At 35.5% G+C, this 23,389-nt stretch overlaps 1 pseudogene; it reads left to right on the top strand.

Moving 5' to 3' along the window:
- Positions 1-239: 239 nt before the first annotated feature.
- LOC130509941 (uncharacterized) lies at positions 240-1,224 on the top strand (annotated as a pseudogene).
- Positions 1,225-23,389: the final 22,165 nt, after the last annotated feature.

Raw genomic sequence — 23,389 nt, forward strand, 5'->3', positions numbered from 1 at the left:
ATTTGGGATGAAGCGCCTATCATGAGCAAACATTGTTTTGAAGCGCTCGATCGTACATTGTCTGATATTATGAAGACTTCCGACGAAAAGCCATTTGGTGGAAAAGTTGTTGTTTTGGAGGAGACTTTCAACAAATTCTTCTAGTTATTCCAAAAGGTAACAGAGCTGATATTGTTAATGCTACAATGAACTCTTCTTATTTATGGAAGCATTGTAAAGTGCTGGAGCTGACCAAAAAAATGAGGCTTCTATCGGAGAACAATGTCAGTGAAGCTGAGGAGATCAAGGAATTTTCTAAATGGATTCTGGATCTAGGAGATGGAAAGATTAATGAGCCTAATAATGGAGAATGCGTTATTCAAATTCCTAAAGATTTGTTGATTACAAAGTCTACAGATCCGATTGAGTCCATTGTTTCAGAGGTGTATGGTGAATCCTTCAAAGATTCAAGAGATCCTAGATTTTTCCAAGAAAGAGCTATTTTGTGTCCTACAAACGAAAATGTTGATGTGGTCAACAACTATATGTTATATCGTCTTACAGGTATCTATTAATTTACCAGCATCTTTACGGAAATTAGTTTTTAATATAATGACCAATAATTTAAATCTATGTAGGGGAGGAGAAGACTTATCTAAGCTCTGATAGTATTGATCCGTCAGATTTGAATTCCAAAGATGATTCGATATTCTCTCCCGAATTTCTCAATAGTATCAAGTCGTCAGGATTACCTACTCATGCACTACGTCTGAAGGTTGGGACTCCGGTCATGATACTAAGAAATCTCGAACCTAATGAAGGTTTATGCAATGGGACAAGGTTGCAGATAACTCATTTGGGTAATCATATTCTCCAAGCAAAAGTTATAACCGGAACTAATGTTGGAGATAAAGTCTTTTTTACATCGCGTGTTGCTTACACTAACAGATTCAAGGCTTCCTTTCAAGATGAGGTGTAGGCAATTTCCATTTGAAAGTTGCTTTTGCTATGACCATTAATAAGAGCCAGGGCCAATCACTAGACAGAGTTGGTTTATATCTACCTAGATCTGTTTTCTCACATGGACAACTCTATGTGGCTGTCTCGCGAGTAAAATCAAGAAAAGGTTTGAAGATTCTTATTACTGACAATGACGGTAAACCAGAGGAGTCAACACTGAATGACGTATACAAGGAAGTTTTCCAGAATCTTTTGGACAATGAGTCCACTCAGAATCCTCAATGATGGTTTGTTCCTTTTGAATATTAGTTTTGATATCAATTAAAATCGGAAGTTTTATTAAATTTTTTTGTTTTGTTATATAATCAAGGTGGTGGTTATTCAGAAGGAGCAGATTCTCGATGACCTGACATAATAAGGCATCGCCACTTCTTATTTTAATTTAAGGACAATTATCTGTCCTGTTAACAAACGGTTTTACATATGATCTGCCCTGTTGTTATATTTTTTTTTCAAACTTTTTACGAGTAGACGTAAATCACGGATAAATCCTTTCAGTTTGAGTTCATTGTCATTTATTTTAGTTGCATGCCGTTATTTCAATTTACTGACCCTAAGAATAAGGTTATATGGTTAACTTTTATGTACTAGAAGGAGTTGTTAAAAAGGCATTCAAAACTATACAAATCTTTTGTGTTTACAAATAAACCATCGATTGAGAGCAGTATTAAATTCTATTGTGCTTTTTTCAAATTTAGCAGCATAATTATCTCTATTATTAAAAGAGAAGTACACTTAGGAAATGCCCCTGAGTTTTCAATGTTAATTACATTTACATGCCACTGATCCTATTAAATGAAGTACTAAATAAAGCTATATTTAAGTATGATTGTATTTTCCTTATTTAAATAATAGATTTAAGCATTTAATATATTTTCCTAATTTAAATCCTAGATGTCCTTAATAAAATCTTAACCAAAATATATTTCCTAATATATTTCGTATTAACATATTAAATATTTTAAATATTTATTAGTAATAAATAATAAAATAAAAAATCACAAATCATAATAAATTTATATAAAATATAAATAAAATATAAAATAATTTATTCATATAGTATTAGCATAATGCTTTCATAATATAAGTCCAATAAGTTATAAATATAAAATTTGTTTATACAATACATTATGATATAATAGACGATTAAATCACAAAATATAATTATTTTAGAGTAATAAATAAAATCATTATGTTTTAAAATGTTATATTAACAATTATGTAATACATTTTAATTTACAAATATATATATAGTATACCATTAGTACAAAGAAAAAATTAAAAGTGAAAGAAAATATTTATACGATCACGGGTCGAGCTCTAGAAATAAACAAAAACAGCGCAACATTATTTAAAAAAAATATATAGAAATTATAATTCCAAATATGCTTATATATTTTGTGTATTTATAAATTTATTTTCTTTGTTTTTGAAGGATGATAAGATTTTTGAATTGGAAACAATTATGATCCACCTCTATATTATTTTAATTAAGAAATTTAAAATTTATATCATAATATTTTATTAAAATTTTAATTTTAATTTTTATTATAACTGCAAAAATTAATTTTCAATCTAAATTTATATTTAAATATTACAGATACATCATTTAATATTAAAAAAACTAAAAACATAAAATAAATATCCGCCCGGTCGGGCGGGTCAAGATCTAGTATTTTTTAAAACACGCGACATTCATATTTTGGAGATTATTTATGTCTGGATTTTATTTTATAGAATATGTGGTAATTAGGGAACTATATATATTGATTGATTCTAATCGACAGCATCAATATATTACATATTAAATATTAATGTACTTAATAACTATTACATAATCAGTATTGATTACATGGACTAAATAATGGTAACTATATATCGTGTATGCCAATCACATGCCATGCAATTACGTTAATTACTTCGACCATATCAATGAAATATTCTGTATTATGCAATTTAAATAGACTTTCTCCTTCCAAAGATGCTCATAGAAAACGTAAGGTCATTTTTTCATTACTCTCTTGCAAGAGTTATTTTTGGGTTCACCCCCAACCAATAGAAACTTGCCATTTTAGATTCAGTATCTTTTAATTAAGGAAACAAATAGTCAAAATAAACATATAAAGTAGATAAACAATAATCAAAAACACCAAAAATATTTAAAATATATATTTATTCTCTATTTAAATATTGAAATTCAACAAGTTTTTTTTTAGTTTAAGTATTTTGGCTTGCATTACTCAAATTTATATGTTTTGAGAATTTTAAAGTATATATAAATTTTGAAAATTAAACAAAAAAAAAACAAATGGGTTATCCGTATCTGAACCGAACCCGTAAAGACCCGATCAAATTCGGAAATCTCAAATCCAAATAGATTTTTAACCGAATCAGTGGGTATCTAAATACACATCCATAACGTAGTTAATTTTAAATAATCAAATTACAAATACATCATTTAATATAAATAAATAAAAAAATAAAACAGAAAATTAATACCCGTGCGGTCGCACGGGTCAAGATCTAGTTACATATTAAATATTAATGTACTTAATAACTATTACATAATCAGTATTGATTACATGGACTAAATAATGGTAACTATATATCGTGTATGCCAATCACATGCCATGCAATTACGTTAATTACTTCGACCATATCAATGAAATATTCTGTATTATGCAATTTAAATAGACTTTCTCCTTCCAAAGATGCTCATAGAAAACGTAAGGTCATTTTTTCATTACTCTCTTGCAAGAGTTATTTTTGGGTTCACCCCCAACCAATAGAAACTTGCCATTTTAGATTCAGTATCTTTTAATTAAGGAAACAAATAATTTGTTAAATTATATTATTTTTTCAAAATAAAATTTAAAAATAAATAAAAATAGTATATAAAAACGAATTAAAAAAAATTAATGTTGTCAATAAAACACTAAACCCTAAACTCTAATACTAAACCCTAAACTCTAATCATAAACCATAAAAATTAATGTTGGGTAAACCATAAACCCTTGGAAAAAACACTAAACATGTTGTCAACAAAACACTAAACCCTAAACTCTAATCCTAAACCCTAAACCCTAAACCCTTGGGTAAACCCTAAACCCTTGGGTAAACCCTAACCCTTGGAAAAACACTTAACATTTGGATAAATTCTAAACTATAAATCTTAAACACTAAACTCCAAATCTTTTAAATAAATATTTTTAAAAATAATCTTTATTGAGAACTATTGTTATTTTTATTTATTTAATCTTTTTTATTTATTTTAAAAGCATAATATAATTTGACAAGTTATTTTTGTTTCCTTAATTAAAAGATACTAGATTTAAAATAACAACTTTCTATTGGTTGGTGAATCTAAAGGTTCACCCTAGAGAGTGAATCCAAGAAAAAGTCTTTTCATAGTCCTAAGTAAATAGTTTTTAGAAAGAATCATCTCATTCATTTGGAAAATCATCACCAGAACAAAGAAGGGAATTGCAACGGAGAAAAAAAAAAGAGAAGAGAAAATATTAGCAAAGGGATGAAGAGATTTATATTTACACCTTAACCCAAAAAAAGAGATGAAGAGTTCTGAAGCGTACTTCTCTATTTTCACTCAAGTAAATTCTCTAAATCATACCAGAAGTTTTATTAACCAGAAATTTCTTCATGATCCACGCACCTTTATACAATACAAAAATGTAAGATTAACAATATGGCACATAAGGATGGATCTAAAATCGTCTGATTGAGTAGTTAAATAGGAGAAGTACATATAGACGGCTCTTAGAATTTAGGTTAAGAGGATAGAGATGGCGAGTAGCTACAGCTAAGATATTTTAAAGAAAAACTAAATCGTAGGAATATATATATATATATGCTAATTGTTGTGAAAGTATTATTTATGAAGGGAAAATTCGTGTGTCTTATTAATGAATAGAGAGTTCCTTTATATAAAAATTACAAAGATCACAAACCTTAATAGGCCTAATACATAGTGGACCATAAATAGGTCTAAACTCTAGATCAATATCTAATAGATTTGGGTCTGGTTGCTGGACATCCACAAACATGATATTCATAACACTTCCTCTTGGATACTAGAACCGTCTAGAGCTCATAGTGTGCTCAATGTTGCCTCATTAAAACCTCTCTTGAAAAACCAAAAACCCAATGTGGTAAAAGGGAAACCAAAAACAGGAAAAAGAGTACAACACACACTACTCCCCCTGTTCTGGACCTCAGTGTAGGTCTTTGAGCCTGCACGTCTCAATCTGGTGCACAAGCTTCTCAAACGTCGCTGTCGGTGGTGCCTTGGTGAAGAAATCATCTGAATTCTCACTTGAGTGAACTGGAAGCTTCTTGGATGTCTTTATGTCTTCTGGAACTCCATTAAAATGTGGTCAGGATGTACATCTTTACTGCTGATCACTCTATGTCCTGGTTGGACAGATGGCACTTGACTGGTACACGGACGTGGAACGTATGCTTCATGGGTCTCCAGGAAATCGCAGTCCCATATGTAAAACTATCCTGCCTATGACTTAGACTGGTGTGGATCTGAAAGATATCCTGCATTAGCAAAATCAACCAAACTCTCCTTGTTTGATTAGTATAAAATAAACCAAGATATTTCGTCCATTTCATAAATATTGTTGGACATGTTCTATGGTACTTGACCAGAACATATGGACTTTCTATACACGAGAGTGTCTCATTTATTTTCATCCATGGACTCGACCATAAATGCCTTCATATATCATGATCCATTCGGATCATGCTATCGTCCAATGTGTGTCCCGTTCATAACTTTTGACCATAATTTTTGACCAAAACTTCTTCATGAACCTTCTTTAGTATATGTCCTTCATGAATGGCTACCATATTATAGTTTGATGTTCCTCAAAACTAAGCCATTTTTGAGTCAATATGCCGTTCGTCTTACTTGGACGTTTCAGCTCGGAACAGGACCTAAGGGAACGGATCTGAACGGGCTGGAACAAGGACCAGGATGATTAAGGTCGAACTAGGTCGAACATGATCCTAGTTGATATGGATCCTTTTTATTATGAATCTAATGGATTCATCCTCTTATTCTCTGACCATATCACATTCTATTCTTGGTACGTTGGATCATAGATCCGAACACACTTAATCATCTCTTTCTTAAGTATAAACACAAGGAATTTCTTTCATACAATAGAATGTTTTTCATACGGACTGATCATGAATGTTCTGATAGAACTCATTCACTAAGTATCACTTAGCCTTATTATATGCATGCAGCAGCTTTTTATATCAGTCCATGAACAACTTAGGAACAAAGCTTGTTCTTTGAGAATTTATTTCACATCTTTCTTTGGTACCTTTATTCTCTTTATCCAGTGATTGATATACTGCTTATTACACCATTATTTCTTTCATATGTATCCAGACAAAAGCAATCTCGATTTTCTGTAGTAGCATCCACCACATAGGAGCATATTTCCTTATAAACTGTTCCTTGGCTCTTGTGAGTATCCTTGTGTAATCAAGCTATACTTGAATGTTATATGAAGGAACATAGACACACTGGACCATGTGGTCATGTCCTTTAATCTCACGGATTTTCTTTCTCACAAGACCGTTCACTGGTTTTATCATTTGATGGCGTTTTTTGTATGTACGGCCGATACGTCCATCTATCTTTGGATTCTTTGAATCTCTTTGAAAACCCCACGTCCCTTTCTTTTCTTTATGAATACTCTCACGTGGGTTCGTGATCCTCGCTTATATCTCTTATGCTCAAGTGCTTTCTCTTATGCATTTTTATCACTTCTGTGTGTATGTATATGTCGACACCTTATATGATGTTCTATCGCGTTCTATCGCGTTCCAGACATGTTCTAATTGATTTAGAGATTTCATTATCTAGGACCTTTGTTACCTTGTATCTTGGCGTCCCAAGCTACATGGTCCGGTACCTTAGATGTTCAGCTGTCCAGCCTTGTCTCTATGTCTGGTCTGGTTTCCTTAGTGTGACCTCGGATCTATCATTATGAGCACATTTCTCTTTCTATCCGAGGTTCCTTATATATGGAACATATTGATCTATCTTGTATAGACTTATAGCACTTGATTATGTCTCTACTAGGACATTTTTTTCGTGGTGCTAAGCTGGTATGACTTAGTCATTCATTCGGGTCTAATCTGTCTGGCTATCTTTATAAGATTTTCTTTCTTTATATGGACGTCCAGTATTACATTCTCTGGTCCGAGGATCTTGCCAAGACAAGGATGGTTAATACCAATCCATTTCTCTTATCACTTTTATATTTACCAGCTTATTTCTTTCTCCTTGATGTTAGACAGTCGAATACATCTTGTATATAATCCGTGTACCTTGGACACAATCTGATCACCCATGTTTGGCTCATGGTCATTTAGAATTCGTGGGAGAAAGACATATTCTTATCCAACATATAATCCCGATCTTATCTAATCTTCTTATGAGGTTCCATCCAAGACGGCACATATGCTTATGGTGGTCTATACATAATTTCTTAGGATGGTTTATGTATGGATCATGACCCTTTAACATTCTTAGATGGGATTATCTATGCTTACTTTATATGGCCTGATGCACTTTGAACTTATATACATGTCAACTCGTGATGTCCTCAAGCTTATAGACTTTTAGTCTTAGGAATTAATATGTCCTTAATCAGATATCTTTGTGACCTCTGTCTGGAGAGTCAAAGAACTAGAAGTTCATACATCTTTAAAGGACAATACGTCTGAGCTGTTATATCCGCAAGATTATAGTGTGTTCATGTATTATATGGTTATCCTCTCTCCCCTCATGAACATACTGTGATTTGCGGATGCTCTAGACTTTTATAGTCTAAACCTTATAAGTTGTGGCTTGTTTGGCCAATCTATGTTCTCTTTGGCGATCATGTTCATGCTTTTATAGTATGGTCATGTACCACACGGGTGTGAATTCTCCCCCTCATTAACATGCTATAAAACTTGGTTGTGTAAGAACACTAAACCATTATGCCATTTCGTGATGCTTGGGACAATTATGCCTTATGAGTTTCCCTTGTGTACATGTTTCACAACGTGAGATTTCTATGGGATAACTCTTTGTGCCTTTGTAATATTAAAATTTTCATCAAGTTTGGACCAAGATGGCTAGTCCGGTCATGCCAAAGAATCTATAAATTTCGTGGTCAACCAAACTGGTTACCAAGGCCTTTGTGCCTTACTGATCCTTAGCATAGTTTTGATCAGTATTATATAGTCATAACCTCTTTTGTTTAAGCTATTTTTTCTTTCAAAAATCTGTAGGAAATTTCATTTTCTTTGTTTGTCCATTGGTTCAATGTGGAAACCATTCAATCTCAATTCTTATAACTCAATGGGACTTATCTTTGGGTAAATAAAATCATGCCTTACAGGTAAATACCTTTGGCTGAGGTTTTGACTATCAAGTCATTTCATCTTTAATTTCTAAAATAAAATGATAGGTTATAAAACATAAAATAATTCATTGCATATAAAATCAGGAAATGACAATTCATAGATAAAACACCAAGTCATAAAACATAATACGGTTTAAAATAAATAAATCAAACACCAAAACTAAATACTATAATCAGGATGTCAAAGGCTTTAGACAATGGTCAAGCCGGCCACACCATCTGTCACTTTAGACATGGCTCCCTTGGATTCCTCATTATCTCTTTCATCACTATCTGCCTCATAACCACTCATCTCATTCTTTATCTTATTCATTTGCTCATTTTGTAACAGGCATGAGAGCAGATCATTGTATGTGGTGAAACCTTTCTCTCTATAGGTTTTCTGTAAGAATAGATCTATTGGATCTACTGTGGAGAATTCTTTTCAAGTAATTCCTCCTCTGTTAACTTTTCACCACAAAATATCAGTCTATGAGCTATTTTGGATAGAACATAGTTATATTCGTCCACAGACCAAAAGTACAGGAATCTGAGGCTCATCCACTCATATCTTGCTTTTGGTAATAACACCTTAGTGTATCTGGACTTTAAATCTGTCCAAAGGCATCGAGGGCTCTCTATATCTTGGTATCGGTGAGATGATGGCGCATTACTTGTTAATGCCATATATTTTTCATTCTCAGTTCCATGATCATCCTTGATGATACATTCACCAAGACCTTTCATCTTTAGTATAATCGAGATATTCATTGCCCATTCTAGATAATTTTCTCCAGAAATATCCAGGGTATTATAATCCAAGAGTGACATCTGAACAAATTTCGAGATTTAGAATTCATGTAGCCTAATCCAATCAAAAAATCAAGCTGATCATAAACAATGGGTCACACGACCACACAAGCAAACAATACGGCTAGGAACATGAACAACCAAAATCTATATGCTTGCAGATTTTAATACACCTTAACAATTAGGTTTCTAAATGATATATGAGAATATGAAAACTCAAAAGTTTAATCAGTCATGCAAACAAATTTTAATTCTTAAAATTTCTAGGTATGATGCAGTGCAAGGCCACACATCCAACTGATAATAAAATTAAAGTAACTGCACGACCATGGTGCTGGAAACAATCATAAAATCATAAGCTATCAGTTCATGCAAGTTATCAGGTCATACGAGTTTGTACTTAATGCCACACGGCTTAGATATATATCTAAAATATAAAGTTTCCTTTTATATAACGTTTCTGAAAATATAAATTTTCTGAAAATAGAAAGTTATCTTTTATAGAAACTGGTTGGATAAAGCTTATCATGTCCGATATTTTAGGGTCGGATAAAGCTTATCATGTCCGATTCTTATCACTTCCGATTTTCAAGGTCAGATTGTACTTATCCTAATATTTTCGATAAACATGGATTTCAAGGGCCATAGAATCAGAACATAACACGAAATCGACAAGGAGACAGGGAGGAAACAAATCGGTTTTCAAGGCCGATGAAGAATACACAATATCTGATTTAATACAAGGATTTTCAAGGTCCTTAAACTCATTATACAATCAAGAAGTAACAGATAGAACAATTTAAAAAAACCAGTGAGTCAATCAAACAAATCGATTTCAATCAAAATGATTTTTTAGGGTTTATAAGAAATCGATCATAATTATGTTTTAGGAGATGATCAACTTCAAAGTTTAAAATCGATTTGATCATTTAGATCAATGATGTTTTCGAGATTCAGCAAGCCATTGAGGCTGTGATTTTAATTGATTAACAATCTCATATCGAACTTTAGGTTTAAGAACTCTGATTTACTCATGGATGGGATTGGACTTATTAATCTGCTTTGTTAGGGGTTTTGCAAGATTTTAATTGTCATAACCTTTAACATCAAACCAAATTCGATTGTTTGTGTTATCTTTTAAAGTTTCAGACAGTTTACCTTTGTTTAGAGAAGATCTGAAACCGGACCACCAAGAGAAAGGGAGATCGTGGATGGATTAGGGTTTTGACGGAGCAGCTTAGAATGGGAGGTGAGAGCGCGTATAAGATCGGATTGATGTGAGGTTTGAGGCGCTGGATTCTTCTCCTCAAGAGCTTCAAATGGATATGTTGATCGTCGTCTGAGTCCTTACGGTTAGAGAGATATGGCAGTTTGAAGTTGCGGCCGAAATTAGGGTTTTAGAACAAGGTGGCGGCGCGTATTGAAACTGAGCGTGAGAGCGCCTTTTATTCTTTGCCTAGCCGAGGGGGCACTCTATTCGGGTTATGTATCTCTACGAGAGGGATCTGCAGAAGGCGAGGGGGAAGCTGGATGATATGTTTGCCGAGAAGGAGCTTTGTGATGACGGGATCAAGGAGCTCGAGGCATTGGTAAAAGATTTGAGTTCAGTTGTTGAAACTACGACTTCCAAGGCAGAATCCCTTCAGGCCGAACTCTCGGCGTCTTCAAGTCGTGAAGCTATCCTTCGATTGCAAATTGGTGATCAAGATAATACCCTTGGTGCAACGATTGATTACCTCGAGCGAAGTCGTGAGGATTATGCGGTGAAGGAGGTTGCTCGGGCTGTTCGTGAGGCTATTGCGAAGTACCGGGGTCATCTTGAGAGGGGAAGGGAGTACTTATCCAATCAGGAGCGAGTTAAGGATCTTGTCTTCAAATCAGATGACCGGGGTCGTCTCTTTTCTGGAGATCTGCATCATTGAGGGGATTCAGATTTCTCGGGAGAAGTTGAGGCGCCACGAGGCAGCTTTGAAGGAGTATACCTATCTTTTGGATATACCAACGTTGCTGAGCTGGATGATGAAGATCTCAAAACATTTCTCCGCTCCCTTCTCCTTCTCGTGGTTAATGTATGACTTGTCTATAAGGTTACCTTCGGGAGCCATTTGAACTTTGTTTGATTTTTGTTTGGGACGTTGGTGCTGTTTTGAACCTTTGTTTACTTAGGGTCGTTGGTGACCCTGCTTAGATGAATTTTATCTAGATATGGTTTTTCGCTTATTTGCTATTTTATTCGCTTTCGAGAGTTTTTTGGAGAGAGAGTTTCGTTGTGTGTGTTTAATCATGGTGCGAGATACGCTCGGCTTTCGGGTGTTTCTGAGGTCGGGACTCGGCTCGATTTATCTCGTTAAATTGGGATTGATAATACTCGTGCGAGATGGGCTTAGCTTATTAACTGAGTATTAAACCATAGATAATGCGGGTCTTGGCCCGGCCTTTATCTCCTTATTCGGGAGTGTGAATTATTTCACCACTGCAATCTTGGGGAATGTGTATTTTTATCGAACACCTAGCTAGGGTGACGATGTTAACGTTTTTCTGCTTGTTTGAAAGACCTTCAAGGAGAATTTTAGATTTTTTTTGTGTTATAGCTGGACTCGTTAAATGAGCTGTCTACGTACCTTAGAGGGCTCAAGCCATTCGTAGTTCCTTTTTTGGTGAGGATGTGCGGCCTAGTAGTACTACTTCTTGAGGTTGACGGTGTTCCATGAGCGGGGAACTGCTTTTCCGTCCATCTCCATGAGCTGGTAAACGCCGAGTCTGACTATCTTGGAGATTAGTTATGGTCCTTCCCAGTTTTCTCCACGTTTTCCGCCTTCCATTCTTCTTTTTTTTCGAATTCTTTTCTCAGGACCAAATCTCCTTCGTCAAATCCTCTCTCTTTCATCCTTTGTTGTAATAACGAGCGGCTTGATGCTGGTAGTTTTGAATCTTATCAGGGCTTGGTCTCATTCTTCTTCGGCTAAAATGTTGTTCGTCGAGTCTCTTATTGTTAAGTTCTTCGTCTTCGGGAATTATCAGGCGCCGTACCGTGGCTACATCAGCTTATGCTAGCGCCATTTCTTCCACCCCATGACATAGCTAGGGAAAACGGGGTTCTTCCGGTTGATCCTCTTGGCATCATTCGATGGTACCATAGCACGCCGTCTAGCTTGTCGGCCCTGATATCACTCAAATTACCCTAATGAGTGATTTATACTCTCTCAAATAAGAGATCGAGTTGTAGTACTTAGGGATCGAATTCACAGGGAGCTAGGGTACACACTAGATCTAAACATTTTATGATTAAGCTAGGCTAATATATTATAAAACAGTAAATAAATAAAGCAGTAAACAAGTTGAGCAAGACAATTGTTCATCTTGGCAGAGAGTTGTTTGATGGATTGATGGTTTGCTAAATCTAGGGTTTCTATTCAGGAAATCAGGATTATAATGATATAGAGACTAAAGCATGATATTATAGAACTCAACAGTAAGAATAACCAATCAACTTTCATCTTCTAGGTTATCTTTTACTAGATCCAAGACCTTCAACTCTCGTTGTCGAATTTTAGAAAGCGTCGATCGATGTCTCTAGAGGAGCATGGACCGATACGCCTGTCGTCGCGTCGATCAATATCTCTGTAGGAGAATCGATCGACACGCTTCTAGAAAGCGTTTAGCGCGGATTGATTATAGTTCACTAGGGTTTCTAGATCAACTTTCGTTTATTTCTATCAATCCTAGCTCAGAGAAGACAAGTCAGATATGAGACAAAGCAGTAGCTAATGCCTAATTAATCTAAGATCAAGTTCAGGTTAATTACTAAGAACAAGCAATAAGAACAGTCTCAATGATGAATATCACAACTTAGAAATTCTATATTTGGGGCTAATCCCTCATAACCTATATTAAACGTAAATCTAATAGGTGGATCTATTTAGACATGAAGTTTGTCACAGAAATCATAGATTAATAGATATGAAATTGCATAAATAATATAGAACCAAAACAAATGGAGTTCCAAGAGGACTCTGAAGGAGTTCCTCTCTTCTCTCCAAACTAAGAACAATGACTAATGAAGCAAAGAAAGTGTAACCGTCAACAATGGCTTAGAAACACACATAAATAGGGTTTCTGGTCGTCCAAGAGTATTTTGGTAACTTTGTGGTGGCTCCTGGGCTTTAGTCGGTCATAAAATATACTCGGCCCACATTTTGACATCCCCATCGATCAACATGCAGTGTGCTGCACCGATCGACATACGTTCTTCTTCTCGATAGCTTTCTCTCGCGAGACAGACTGACCACTCTTCAGTAAAACGGGCATAACTTCTGCTATAGGATGCTGATTGAAATCAAACCGGTAGCATTGGAAAGGTAACTCAACGATATATCTTGTGTAAAATATGAGAAAAATCTAACGGTGGGAAGGTCTCCATCCATAGCTAAACATCAGACGCGTATGTGCAGTTCTGCACTTTGAAAGACTCCAAAAGGCACCAAAATCACCACTTCCCTCCAAATCGTCCCTAAACCTGCAAGTGCTCTAAATAGACTCAAAACACATATAATATATTCTAAAATACTTATATACCATGGCTAAAAGTGGGTAAAATCCATGGTATATCAGGCCGAAAGTCTTATTCTTTTCTTCTGGTCGCTTTTTGAGGCCTTCGATGATTGTTTTGTTCATTGCCTCGGCTTGACCGTTTCATTGGGGGAATCGCGGAGACGATTTTCTCAACCTTATATTCCAATTGGCGCACAAATCTTCGAACTTGTTTGAAATAAATTGCGAACAGTTATTCGTCACAATTTCTTACGGGAGCCCGTGTCAGCATATGATGTTCTTCCAAATGAATTTCTTGACTTGTTCGTCCTTTATAGAGGGGTATGCTTCGACTTCTATCCATTTGGTGAAGTAGTCTGTCATGACGAGTAGGTATCATCATTGCCTTGATCGGGGGAGGGGTCCGACTATATCCATCGCCCATCTCATGAATGGGTATGGTGGCGCCGGAGCTTTGAGTAGCTCGGTTGGTGCGTGTATCATAAGTGCATGTCATTGATATTTCTCGCATCTTTGCGGCGTGATTACGGCAATCTGCTTCCATTGTCGGCCAATAGAAGTCGATCTTTTTTTATTTTTAAGGCTAAGGTTCTCCCTCCAGAATGGTTTCCTCCCGCTCCTTCGTGCATCTCCCTCATGAAATTATCCACCTCAGCACCGTCGATGCAGCTCAGCCATGCTCCTGTTGACCTCCTACGGAAGAGATTCCCGTCAAGGTACATAGAGTTCACGCAACGAGTTTTTAATCGTCTAGTGGACCGTTTGTCCCCGGGGACATATCCATCTTCTATGTACAAAAGGATCTCGGTTCGCCAATCGATGTGTGGTTTGTCATCTTCCTGTGATTCTTTTTCGATTTCTTCCTTGACGTTGTCATCGTTGGCGAAATAAGAGTGATTGACTGAAGCTTCTCGGGTGGTCGAACCAGCTCGGAAGATCAAACCAGCATCAAGATATCTTCATAGTCACTTGATTGTTGCATCTATTCAGGTTTATCCACAGGTTCTGCAACCAGTTAGATGCATCCACCGGGTTCTACATCTACATAGTTGCATCCACGAGGTTACATCCACTCATTAAGTCCTTCATGTTCTAAGTTAGCTTCTCGTTCGACCATGCTTGCATCAGAAATGGTTACTTTGTGGACATGAAGAGAACCTTCTGTGTGGATGCAACGAGGGCATGACAACCTTCATGGAGAGCATTCAGCTTTCTTGACTCGTCACATATAAATGAAAATTTTCTCTCGCTTCCATCATGATTCTGTCTTTGGCAAACTAAATATAAGACATTATCAAAACTTTTGAACCATCCATTGCAACTTTCAGAGCAGAAAAATTGACCAGATTCCCCAAATCAGCACCAGAAAATCCATGAGTTCCTCTAGAGATGATCATTAAATCGACATTTTGAGCCTTAAGTACCTGAAAATACACACAACGATGACAATAAGCCAACAGTTCATGTCTCTAACAGGCTAAGGCCATTACTACTACACAATCAAAATCCTACCTTTGACATGTGAGACTCAAAAATCTGGCGACTCCCTTCCACATTAAGGTTAGGTACAACAATATGGCGATCAAATCTCTCAGGTTTAACCAGGGCCTTATCCAATGATTCTGGGAAATTTGTTGCTGCAACCACAATATGCCTTCATTCTTTTCAAACCCATCCAATTCATCGAGCAAATGGCTCAATGTCTTCTTCAGGTATTGTTGTTCCTTTTAGTTATTGCTTCCGCCAATGGTATATCTCATCGATGAAGATAATACAAGGAGAGCACTTCTCTGCAGCAGAAAAAACATCTCTCACTCTTCTTTGTACGCTTTATATTATTAATTTTTAGAATAGGAGAGAAGACATGAACTCCTTTGGTTTTCTATTGATTAATATGATTTCTGTCCAGTTTATGATTATGTCTTCATCTATGATGTCTGAGTAGATCCACTATTAGGTTTAGAGAATTATAGGGTTTTGATAAACTTGTGATTTATAGAATTGCTAGGGTTATTTATTGCATCCTTTAATAGGATTGTTTTTACTGCTTGTTTCTAAAGTAATTAACTAGGAATCTGATCATAGATAGTTAGGCGCACGTGAGAGTATGGTCTACTACCTGAACTGAATCCTGTTGAGCTAGGTTGTTAGGCATAGTAACATGCTGGTTTAGTTAAATTAGTGAACCTATCGAACTGAACATTAACGCTTTTTTGGAAGACGTATCGATCAACACCCAATAGGTGTATCGATCGACACTCGTTTCATATCGCATGCGAGAGTATGGATATAGATTCAAACACGTAGACTCGCAGCGAGAGCTGAATATCTTACAATTGCATTCGAGTTCGAGGATCAAACGCTTAGTATCTATCAATTAAAATTCTGATAACCTGAATAAAATCCTAAGTCTAGCAACCGTTTTCCCATTTGTTTACAAATTATATATCCTCTATCTATTTGCTGTTTTGTTATTTACCGCTTTATATTATTTTTGCCTAGTTTAATTTTAATATCTATAATCTATTGTGTGTCCACGCTCCCTTTAGATTTGATCGTCAAGTATTACATCAAACCTCTTATTTGAGAGATCAACTTGAAGGTTAGTTTAAGCATATCACTTATCCACCTTTTTATAAGGTTCGTACGAGCTCACTGTTATCCAGCCTATCAGTTTGACCAATGCCTTAATGTATTCGGTCAGTGCGGATGGATTAGAGTGCATAGAAAGGCTGCTTTCAAATATACGGATAACTGCTTTGGGGTCGTTTCTGCGGAAAAGTTCTCTCCGTTGTGCAACCTCACTAAACTCATCTCTGTCACGCACTCTGCGAGCAAAGATACCAACATAGCTTGACTGGGGAAAAAAACTTCACCACATGCAACTACAGAAGAGAAAAATTTTGACGCATTTACATTAATATGTTTTTGGAACAGTTGAAAAATGTAACAGGGTAGATAAATCCTTGTCTAGGGATTCACCGAGAATCCTAAGAAAGGCAAATCAAGCCTAGAAGATGACTACAAAGAAGAAGAATCATCTTGAAGAACAAAGATTTGATGATGGTGGATGATGATTGATAAAGATGAATGATGATGACGATAGAGAGAATAAAGAGATAAAGATAATTATTTGATTGTTTGATTGATTATCTAAAATGGTCCTATGACTAGTACATATAGTTTGAGTGAACCGACAAACCGGTTAATGAAATAAACCAGCATGACCAGAAGTAAATCATAAATAGCTAAACCAAGTGGGATAGCTTTAAGCTGTCACAATACTCCCTTCTTCAGAGCATCCTTGCCCTCAAGGATGAATGATGAGTAGCTGCTCCAGCAATCCATGTTGTGGAATAATACCTCAAGTGGTCTAGGAGAATGATACCATTCATAAGTGAAGACTGAAGCCAAAGAGTATCCAAGTATATATCTCTGTCCATTTCGTCTTTCACAGCCATAATAACTCTAGCCAAGTAGACCCACAATTTCGGTTGGTAACTTTTCTGCATCTTATGTCTCACAACCACAAGATCATTCCTCTGCGCCTTGCTTCCCACGAGGTCTACAGAAAATATATCTTGATCTGGGGGATTTTCTTTCCACTGAGTAAGGAGTACAGAGAAGCCACAGTCTCGACTCTGTTCAGAGTATGAGCCATAACCGTCACCAATTGAGATCTCTCCCATGTTCTTCTCAGCAACCAAAATGTGTCTATCAGCAACTCTTTTCTTCACAGCTTTGGTGACCTTGTTTAGACGGGTATGATTGTAGTCAAGGGAGTAAAAGTAAAGAGAGCAAGAAGCATCAACTTCTCTACCAAATGCCAAGTTCTCCGCAAACCGCTTCCAGTAGCCATGGCTTCGTTCCCATGAATCATGGTCTGGAGGATGCTCTTTCCAGTAAACAAAAGCTTCGGTGAAAGCTTTACTTTGGCATCCATTGTTCTTCATTGATATGCTGTAGAGACCAAGAGCTCTGAACTTCATGTTATCCCCAGTGTTGTTAGCTTGACGTGTTGTGTTGTTGCTTGAAGTAACCTGAATAGAAGAGCCCAAAATTCGCAGAGCGTACTCATATAAACACACCAGCAGATATCTGCGCACATAGCTCCCTGATATGACGACACTAACTAAGTCTCGCTCAGCCAACAAAACTCTTAACAGCAAGTGTAGTTTGTATTTAAATTTCCAGGTCTTGAGGTATTTCTTCTGAGCAATAGCTGCAGCCGAGGACTTCTTGTGTCCATTGATGCCAAGACTGAATCCTTCATTGCCTTGAGACGCTTCTTTCTCCATAAGTGAAAATGCCTTCATGATCCTTACTACGCCACTGGACGTCTTAACTCCATCTCGAATTTCCCTTGGCACTAGAGCTGGCGTCTCTGAGCACTGTAAACATAGAAACAGATTCATCTCGTGAAGCCTTATAACCTCCGGGGCATTACGTATGGTCAGACAACTCGAGCTATGTTGTTCCCACAATGCTGCTTCAAACTTCATCTGAAGCTTCTGTGTTTGCAGCGATATGTCCTCCTGACTGTATTGTTTCTCTCGCCAGTAACACTGAGCTGCTTCAGTTGGTAATCCACCAGGCTCCCATACTCTTGGACCTGAGTCGTTAACATTGATTGCATAGACCATACTCTTCATACTCAACAGTTCTGTAACTTGACCAGATAACTCACTGCTCTTGCAGTCTGTAAAAGAGAGTATATCATCCATTACACCACCAGTAGCATTAACAATCATAACACTACTATCACCAAGCCTAAGAGTAGTCATCTTCACGACATCAGGAACAGCTTTGCAAGCAGATTGTTTCCAGCTGGCCAACTCTGATTCTGATACATGGTGATTGTTTCCTACAGCTTTCGAATCAACACAATCATTCACATATCCTGAACCACAAACAGCCTGCTTCATTCCCTTTTTATCATAAGCAACAGTCCCTTTCACGGAAACATCATCAGTGGCTTTGTCATAAGAAACTTGATTATCATCACCTTCTATCATGTAAATCCTTGATCTCTTGTGTTGTAGATGATGATCAGAGATATCAAGTTCATCACAAAACATACACAAACCAAGTTTCACTCTTTCATAAACCTCCTCAGATGAATATTTTCGTTGGAGCTTGTGTGTGCTTGTTTTGGAGTTGACGCTTGATAAAGGAGCTTCCTTTATCCTAGGAGAAGCTTTAGTAGCTGAGATCATACCAGAATGACAGAGATCCGGAGGATCAGGAGGCTTCTTTGGCAATGGAGAAGTAACTGAAGAAGTAGATAATGGAGCTTGGCGTCCAAATCCGTCACTGTACTGCTCCATTTTCGGATTTTCAACCATAGAAACTTCATGATGTTTTTGGCCCACCATGTGTTCGACGAAATTACTCAGAGGATCTTCGAAGTTTCTGGATATTTCGCGGCCAACGGAAGCGTTCCTTGCTAGCAGCTGATGATTTCGTCCATCCACAACCTTACCAACAGTCGGGATCTGCTTGAGTGAAACAGATTCGTCACAATCTAGGCTGAGAGGGTCCGGAGGGCGAGAAGAGGAATGGTTCAAGGGTGTTGGTGGAATAGAAGGTCCTGGGTCCAATGGAGATTTTCCGGTTGCTTGAAGCCACATCGCCTCGAGTCGGTCAAAGCGGGCGTTGATTGAATCTGCTCGAGATTTCATCTGAGCGGCGAGGAGGTGGTGTGAAGACCTTAGCTTGTCAACTTGCACTGCTAAAGAACGCTCTTGGAGTCTTGTTTCAACCATCGTTGCAGATCCGAGAACCAATAGCTCTGATACCAATGTAACAGGGTAGATAAATCCTTGTCTAGGGATTCACCGAGAATCCTAAGAAAGGCAAATCAAGCCTAGAAGATGACTACAAAGAAGAAGAATCATCTTGAAGAACAAAGATTTGATGATGGTGGATGATGATTGATAAAGATGAATGATGATGACGATAGAGAGAATAAAGAGATAAAGATAATTATTTGATTGTTTGATTGATTATCTAAAATGGTCCTATGACTAGTACATATAGTTTGAGTGAACCGACAAACCGGTTAATGAAATAAACCAGCATGACCAGAAGTAAATCATAAATAGCTAAACCAAGTGGGATAGCTTTAAGCTGTCACAAAAAACAATAGAAACATCTTCTCAGCAAGTTAGTTACCTCCAACAATTCCTACTCTAAGAAGAGAAGTGTAGACTCGACAAGTAAGCTTCTGATTCTCATTCATGGCTCAAAACATGTCACAGATAATGAGTACATTGCTCAAACCAAAACAAAAATCTTTTTTTTTTTATGTGGTACGGACATGTCCTATGATATCTTATTTCTTATTTGCAGATGAGAGTTTTTTTCTGCAAAGCACAAAGTGATGAATGTCAGATTATAGACGGTAATTTTTTTTACAATTTGGACATGTAGTAGATGAAACCACTCGCCAAAAATGAAAGATATACTAGGCATACAAAATGTTTGTGGGATAAAATCTTATCTGAGTATTCTAGAAAGTTTAGAGGGATCAAAAACACAAATTTTTGGTTTTCTTCAAAATATACTCTATAATAAATTAAAGGACGGAATGTTAAATATTTGAGAAATAGAAAAAAGAGATCCTAATCAAATCAGTAGAAACATCAATGCCAAATTATGTAATATCATGTTTCAGGCTCTCTCGAAGACAGGAACATCAAAATTAACAAGTATGGTGTGAATGACTTCAAAACCAAAAATGACATAAAATACATGTACATGTAGGCACCACATTCAAAGATTTTGGTTTAATCTATACTAGATTTTGACCCGCCCTTTATATTTTTTTTAGTTTAATTTTCATATTTATGTCATATTTATGTGTAAATTTTAATCAAAATATATTTTACTAAATAATAGCAATTTAGAAATTGATCCGGTATATATTTGGTTAGGGTTGGGTTGCCGATCGAACCCTAAACCCGCGGATTTCAATTTTGTTTTGGTCAAAAAATATGACCCGCACAACCCGCAAACAAATAATTTGTATTAGTACCCGTCCCATTTAATTTTGCGGTTATCTGCGGGTTATAATTTTTTTAAAAATAACTATTTGATTTAATTATTATAAAAATGAAAAAAATATAATAAAAACTATATATTCTTAAATTTTTTTATTTTTTAAATTACCATATTTTATAAAGTTTTTTTATTTTTATTTATTAAATAATTTTCGGGTCGGCTGGTACCTGCAATGTAAAATCTACCAATCCGCACTTATCCCGGATAAAATACTCATAATCCGCATCCGCAAATCAATTTTTTTTCAAATAGTTGAACCAAATATATGATCGACCCTTAAAATGACGGATATATTTTTTGTTTTATATTTTTTAAGAAATATAATTTTTATAAAATCCAATGTTCAAAAATTCGTTAGGCGCTACGCGTGCGGCCGGGTAGGACCTAGCGCCGAATCAATTATTCGGAGATTATACGAGGATTAATCGGAGCGTAATTATGAGCATTTATATCTGTAAGTAGCTATATATATTGACTATGTGAACAAACAACGTTGTTATGTTGTAGTCTTGTGGTTATAGGCGCTGGTTAGAGATGTCCAGACCTGGGTTCAACCCTTGATTCTGCATGTTTTGTCAATTTTTTAAAGAATTAGGTTAAATGGTTAGAAAATGACGTAAATAACCTTATCTTCTACCTCTTCCTCTGCGATGTTTCTGTAACTACCAGCCGTTTTTTCGATTTTTTTTTTCTAGATTTCACAGATTTTCTCATTTTTCTTGCAAGTTTTAATGAAAATACATCAAATCTAAGACGTATTCGCGATATCAAACATAAAATCCATGAAAACTTTGAGTTTTTTTCAACGTCCGATTTATTGGCCGAATAACATCAATTCGCCACGGTGGTGATCCGATTTGCGTCTTTCCGGCGATTACTCGGCCGCCTAGCCCGCGTTTTCGAACAGGGATAAAATCTAGTTCGTAACCACTTATATCTCTTAATATTTTTTTTTAGGATATATTTAATATTTAATTAGACGTTAAAGCATTACATTATAATATGTCATGCCATTTAAATAATAATATTGTTAATCAAGGCCATGGGTCCAAATATTTTGCATCTCTTTATAACACTCATTTGAGTTAATGGTGCATAAATATTTTGCATCTCCCGTTGAAGTTACGTGATTAATGGCCCCCATTTTATGCCTTTCAAATTATATTGATATTAATGCAGTTAATGGACACGATTGTGGCAGTTATTTTAAGAACAAAATTTAGCTTCACCCCCTAAGGTGAATCTCTACATTCACCCACCAATAAAAATCAGTTAATTGAGATTTGATATCTCTTAAAAAAAGAAAACCAAGTAATAAGAATTTTGTGAAATACAATTATATTTTTAGATAAACAAAAATAGTAGCAATTATAAAAAAAAATATTTTTTAATATTGATAAACCCGTCAGAAAATACTAAACCCTAAACCCTAAATACTAAACCCTAAACCCTTGGGGAAAGTCTGAACCCTTGGACAAATCCTATACCCTAAATCGTTAATCTTAAACCCTAAACCTTAAACCCTTAATTATAAACCATAATATTAAACCCTAAATTCTAAACACGAAACCCTAAACTCTAAACTCTTTGACAAATATTAAATCATAAACCCTTAATCCTAAACTATAAACCATTTTAGAATTTAGGATTTAGGGTTTAGTATTAGAAGTTATGATTTAGGGTTTAGGGATTAGGATTTAGTTTATGATTTAAGGTTTGGTTTAAATTTGAGGGTTTAGGGTATAGGATTTGTCCAAGGGTTCAGGCTTTTCCCAAAGATTTAGGGTTTAGTATTTAGAATTTAAGGTTTAGGGTTTAGAATTTAGGGTTTAGGGTTTAGTATTTTCTGACGGATTTATCAATATTAAAAAGTTATATTTTTTTGATAATTGCTACTATTTTTTATTTATCTAAAAATATAATTTTATTTCATTAAATTCTTATTACTTGGTTTCCTTTTTAAGAGATATCAAATCTCAATTAACTAATTCTTATTGGTGAGTGAATGTAGAGATTCACCTTAGGGGGTGAAGGTAAGTTTTGTTTTTATTTTAACATAAAAATGGTGTATTAAAGATGTATTTGGTGGCAGTTATAAAATTTAAAAAGGTGGACACAACTTTTATCAATAGGGCAAACTGCAGAATTAATAGAATATATTAGTTATATCAAATATAAAATTCATGGTTACCATTCAATAATAACGTAAACTAGAATAGTACTCGCGTTGAAACGCGGTTTGTTTTTTTTTTTAAAATAAAAAATATGTATATAATTTTATACAGTAGATTAGTTAATTATTTTAAATTTAATTATTTCTGAAAGTGGAGGTTGTATTACCAATTTAGCATACAACATGGAAAATATTCTGAGAAATTCATTCTCATCAAAATAAATCATTTTTTCTTTTTAGGTTTTCAAATTAGTAGAAATACATATATATCTTATATTGCTTGTAAAGTTTCTTCAGAGCATTCACATTTTATGGAAATATATTAATAATCTTGTGGTGAAGAGATTTTAAGAAATCATCA

This window comes from Raphanus sativus, chromosome 3, assembly GCF_000801105.2.
Source record: "Raphanus sativus cultivar WK10039 chromosome 3, ASM80110v3, whole genome shotgun sequence".
NCBI classification, from domain to species: Eukaryota; Viridiplantae; Streptophyta; class Magnoliopsida; order Brassicales; family Brassicaceae; genus Raphanus; species Raphanus sativus.